We start from the raw sequence: 6,000 nt of genomic DNA on the forward strand, positions 1-6,000 counted from the left end.
GACTAAATTTGAGAAGTGTTGCTAGTTTCCCCACTGGTGATCTGTGTTTAGAAGAGGTTATTCTCTTCCTATGCATCTGATTTAAGAAATGCTCTGGACAAATTGAAGGACTGCTGTGCCAACTCCTGCTGCCATTTTCCATCCCAGTAAGCTGATTGTTGTACTGATGGTGTTCACTGTCATTTATACAGTCCCCTTCTCCCTCTCTTGTGGTTGCTTAAGTTCCTTTTATTTGGTCTAGATCTGAAAATTCATTGAGGTAGCAAACTCCCAAAGAGGAAAGAGCCCCTACAAATGCAAATCAACACCTGCTCTGCAAATGATAGATTTACAGTTGTCTGGGGCACTTAGAGTTTAAGGGTCTTTCCCAAGGTCATCCAGCCAGTATGTGCCTGAGGAGACTTGAACCCAGAACTTCCTAATTCCAAGACCAGTTCCCTACTTTATCCCATATGCCACACTGCTTCTGGTGGGTTTCAAAAGGTGGTAGTCATAGCTTACATTTATGCAGTGCTTTAAGGATTTACAAGGTATTTTCCTCACAACATTGGATTATTACCTCAGTCTTACAAATAAGGCTCTTGAATTGTTCATAGACAGCTTGTAAGTGCCAGAATCAGGACCAAATCCAGGCCTTTTGACTCCAAGTTCACTGATTTTTCTAATAAAAACACACACACATATATACATATATGTACAGTTAGGTGACACAGATAGAGCACTAGGCCTGGAGTCAGGAAGACCTGAGTTCAAGTCCATCCTGAGATAGGACAGGGTAAGCACAAACTAGCTGTGTGACCCTAGGCAAGTTACTTAGCCTCATTTGTCTCTGTTTCCACATCTGTAAAGATGTGGAGAAGAAAATGGCAAACTACTCTGGTATCTTTGGAATCATGAAGAGTCAGACATGACTCAAATGATTCAACAACAACATATACAACATCTTGAAGACATACTGTGTTCCAAGAGTATCTCAGAATCAAAACATCAACCAAACTAAGAGTAATGTGAGATTTCAGGGAAATTATATAATAAATTCTTCCCAGTTGTGTTAAAAGCACCCAGTGATGCAGTTTGGGGTTGCTGGGCACCCTGAAATGTCAGGGTATAGAGGTGTCTGCCTGGAAGGAATTCATGAACTTAAACCTTCTTCCAGTCAAAGTGGCAAGGTTTATTGTAATGCCAGTAGGAACAGCAATATTCTTAAGGAATCTGCAACTTACTGGGGGTAAGATTGATACACATATACAAAAAAAAAAGAAGAGTGAAAAGATCTGGATGGGATTAAGGAGTGGTAAATAGCCTGAGGTGGGTCAGGTGGGACAGTGAAAGGACTATTAAGTAGTCTGGGGTAGGTCAAGAGCCACAATGAAAGGACTTTTTTTAAGTATCTAGGTGGGGTGGGCTGGGCCAGATACCTTGGGGGAGATTCCAGTGATCTGGGCTACTGAAATGTGCGGAAAAATTCAGGGGCTGGGCTGCTTTCAAAGACATGATCTTTTCCTTTTAGGAGTCCAGGTCCCATCACCCCATTACACAGTATTAAGATGCCAGAAACTTGGTTGCTCACACTCGGTCAATAACTTTTCAAGATTAGTGACCTAGTGGTCAGGATTGTAGCAGTATTTACCAGAGTTTTAGCTGTAGTACAGAGTAATAGTGATAACTTAATTGTATATAGCAAATATATAAAATACTTTATCATGTACATCAGCTTATTTGATTCTGCTGACCACCCTGCAAGAGGTATGTGTGCATAACTATACACATACATGCACAATACATATAAGCACATATACATGTGTACTGTCTTATATACTGTATATACATACATATATACATACATGTGTGTGTATACCATGTACCCCCTATAGGATATAAGTTCCTTGGAGTCAGGGATTATTTTATTTCTGTCTTTGTAGCCCCAGAGCCTAGTATTAATAAATGCTTCTGATTCCCATTTTAAATATGAGCAAGCTGAATGTCAGACGGGTTAAGAGACTTGCCCAGGGTCACAGTCACACAGCTATAAAGTGACAGAGTTGGCCTTGGCTTTCTGGTAGAGAGTGCCGTACCTTGATTAACGTGAGCAAAACCCAAGTAATAATTTTAGAATGGACCTTTTATTAAAATGACATGTTGGCTGATCAGGCCATATTGATCATCAGCATTGGGAAAGGGCAGAGACCCAGTGGGGGAGGGCGGAGCTGACCTGGCAGCCTGCTCACTTGCTTGAGGGAGGGGGGGATGAGGGGAAAACTAGGTAAAATAAGAGCACCAAGGCAGCAGCAACAAGAACTAGCCAGATGAGGCAAACAAGCTAAAGGACAGAACCTTCCACCCTTATCCCTGAAAGAAATATGCATGTTCCCAGAGAAGGTGGAATTAAAGCAAATTGAGAGAACTGTTTGCTAAGTTTAAGCTCTTTCCCCGTCAAATTAAACCTCTGTCACCTAGCCCTAGACTCTACTTCTGATTAGCCCCCTCAGACTTGGTGGTTCTTGATTTTGACCTTACTTCTGATCCCCAAAATGCTCTCCATCTCTTTGAGGCGGAGGGTGGGCGATGTGCTGGAACAAACACAAGCTGAATTGATTGTTAAATTTTCCATGTGCGCATTTACAAATTGGAAATTGGCAAACACTACAAATCCGAGCTTTATTTATTGTTGTGTTGATTGTCTAACCTTTAGAAAGTAGTGGAGAAAATATACTTAAAAATGTGTCTAGCTATCACATCAGCCCCTCTCTCTCCCCAGTTAGTTGTTAAGCATTAACTAGCATATCTTTAACTATCGCTATCTTAATGGTATATTCACTCGAATACCAACCTGTGTAGGATGTTTTTGGCTGAAGCCTTCCTCTGCTGTCACAAACCAGGTTTGAGCCAACACCAAGGTGAGTTGATCTTTCCAAGGTGAGCTGGGGAAAAAATGCAGTTAGGACTGGAACAGTCCATCCTAGTCTGTCTGGCTGCCAACAACAAACACCAAGAGTCTGCAGAATCAAAGGAGCAGGGCCTGGGAATTGAGATTTAGCCTCACATTAGCCTCTCATCAGCCTGTAGCCCCAGGACTTCCAGGTAGTATATGCATGCCAAATAGCACAGTTGGGTCAATTGCTCATGATCATTGTTGATCAACCCCATGTAGCTTCTTTTGCTTCCTCAGTTGCAAATCTTGTACTGTTTCTGACTTCCTGGAGATTACAAAGACCAATTTGCATTGTTGGATCTTTTCCAAAGAGAAGCTGGATAGCAGCCAAAACTTAAGGAATAGACCATTCATTTCAATTTGTCATTAAACTTTCGTTTAATGGAATATCAGTGTTTCAGGGCACTTGATGATCAGGGAGCCCTGATAAATTGAGCCCTACCCTGAATCCAATGGATACAATTCTGGGACTTAAGGATGTTCATTAAAGGCTCTTTTAGACTTTGTACTTTTTTAGATGTTAAGTGGGCACCTTGAGAGGCCTATTCTTAGATTATAAAGGTCAAGAAACTTGGAATGGTCCATTTGCAGATAAAAAGGTCAGGAAGTGGCTGAGATATAGCAGACAATTTCTTTTGCCCATTTACTGATTGTGGGAACAGGAGAGAGGAGAGTTTAAAAGCAAAAGGGCCAATCTTGCTCAGGAGTTTAGCTGCTACATTCTTTGGCTTTCTTTATGTCTCAGATAGAATCTTACCTTCTGGAAGAAGCCTTTTCTAGACCTCCTTAATCTTAGTGCCTCTCCTCTAAGATTACTGCACATTTTTCCAGTCTGTATCTTGTTTGTAACCTGTCATTTGTATGTTGTCTCACCCTTTAGACTGTGAGCTCCTCAGGAGCAGGGACTGTCATTTGTCTTTGTATCCTCAGTGACTGGCACACAGTATGTGCTTAATAAATGCTAGCTGATTGACTGAGTCAAGTTTAGTTGTCTGCCTGGTAGATGGCAGATCCCAGAGCTGAGACTTCTGTTGTTCCTAGAGTATGGGCTACAGTTCTTTTGAAAAGGACATGGTAATTCCCTAGGCCTGGATGGCAGCTAAAATCAAAGCTACAGGTGATGCTGACAAGAACTGAGAATTAAAGCAGCATCCACTGGACCAACATCTTGCAGCAAGAGCTAAAGCCTTGTCTGGTACAGAACAAAAGGCCAGTGCTAAAGACAGCAGCGTGAAAGACATCAATGCCCCAGCAGCCCTGCAGTATGTTCAGCAGTGAGTTGCATCTCTTTGCATGCGCCTTATGTTCCTTCCTTGTGTGACTATACTTGTGAACTCTGTTTTCACTTTTCCTTTGGTCACTATATGTATTTGTGGGAGAGTGAACTCCAGGTGAATGAAAGAATTGCTACATTGTTTCAGTAAATGTTTTTGCTTTGAGTTAATTATGTCCTTTGGCTGAATAGAAACAAGGTAAACACACCAATGGGGGCTTTTGAACTATACTTCTGGGAGTATAGACCCACAATACCTTGTGCTTGGGGTAGATGTTTCCCAGGGGACCCAAACTAAAAGTTTCAGTTAGAGATGGGTGGTCCAGAAGTACACAACAACAGTTAATGTTTTTCTCACACTCACATTCATAAATAGTCATGGGAAGCTCTAAGAAGGTTAGTTAAACTTAGGGGAGAAAGAAGGGCCCCCTAAAAACACATACTGGGCCAGCAGGCATATCTTTTATTGGGCTGTGTAACTTACTGACTCTCACAACAACTTGAAAATCAAAAATATTATTCAAAAACAATGAAATGGAAGGGACAAAGACTAACATTTAGTTTACTCAGAGTGAAGAGGTTTGCTCTGTGGAAAAATCAAACTGCAGCAACACTTGAGGCTATAACCTGGAGGGAGCTAAGGCTGCAAAAATAAGCAAAGCTTTGAAATAACTTTACCAATTCATCTGCCAAGGAAATGTCAGACATAGTCTCAGCCTCATGCACCCAGAGCTCATCTATGCTTTATTTATTTCTCTTTCATATTTTGGGTATTGGGGAAAGGCTAAGAAAAAAGATGATTTTTAAAGAATTTAAAGCCTGTCTTTGAATCCCAGCAGCTGCATTTTCTATTTCATATAAGTAATAGAACTTTAGTGCTAGACTTGACCAGAGAGACTGTCTAGTTGAGCCCCCACATTTTACAGTTGAGGGGTCAATCAATCAGCAAGCACTTAAAAGGACCTACTGTGTGCCAGGTACTACGTTAAGCAATGAAGACACAAAATAAAAAGGGAAAGAATGCACTCCCATGAGGAAAATTGCATTCTATGGACAACATGTCTATTAATAAGTACGTGTAAATATTAATAAAATAAATTTAAGGTAGTTTTAGAAGGGAAGGAACTAACAGGAGGGAAGATTGGTATGGGCTTCATTGGGAAGGAGGCAGTTGAACTGAGTCTTGAAGGAAATTAGCGATTCCAAGAGGTAGATGTGAGGGGAGAATGCACTCCAGGTCAGGAATAAAGAGTGGTCAGTCCTACTCATCAGGGAGAAGCTTTGTAGTCATTATATCCTAGCAGCATGGAGCCGAGATGGCTAACCTGTGGCCCCAAAGAAAATCCCAGAAGCTACTATCAGGAAACACTTCTCCAAAGTGATCACAAGAGCAGACAAGTAAAAAAGCCCAGCAGTAAGTGAAGGCAGAGTTACAGGCAGAAGCAGGGATGTGACACTCCATGGGGGAGCAGAAGAGTCCCAACACCCAGTGGAGAGAAGTACAGATGCAATATGAGAGCCATGAGCAAACCCAGAAAAGGGCAGCATCTATTGGGAGCAGTTGTAGAGAGAGGTACAGGACACTAGAAAACATTGGTGATCCTACATCAAAAAGCATGACCTTTTTACCACGTGTTTACATCCATCTACCTCCATGTACACCCTCTACTATATCCACTCTTTTGACTATTGGTAAATATATTTGTGAGAGAGCAAACTCTAAGTTTTTGGGTTAAGTTCCATTGCTACTTTTCTTTTCTTTCTTTCTTTCTTTCTTTCTTTCTTTCTTTCTTTC

The 6,000-nt window shown here is 41.3% G+C and overlaps 1 pseudogene; it reads right to left on the reverse strand.

The window, feature by feature from the left end:
- The window catches only part of LOC138159218 (uncharacterized), a 58,735-nt pseudogene extending 56,124 nt beyond the window's left edge, over positions 1-2,611 (reverse strand).
- Between the last annotated feature and the right edge of the window lie 3,389 nt (positions 2,612-6,000).

Source organism: Petaurus breviceps, unplaced genomic scaffold, assembly GCF_028583685.1.
Source record: "Petaurus breviceps papuanus isolate PSGF00001 unplaced genomic scaffold, PetGlider_PUasm1.0 175, whole genome shotgun sequence".
Classification (NCBI taxonomy): domain Eukaryota; kingdom Metazoa; phylum Chordata; class Mammalia; order Diprotodontia; family Petauridae; genus Petaurus; species Petaurus breviceps.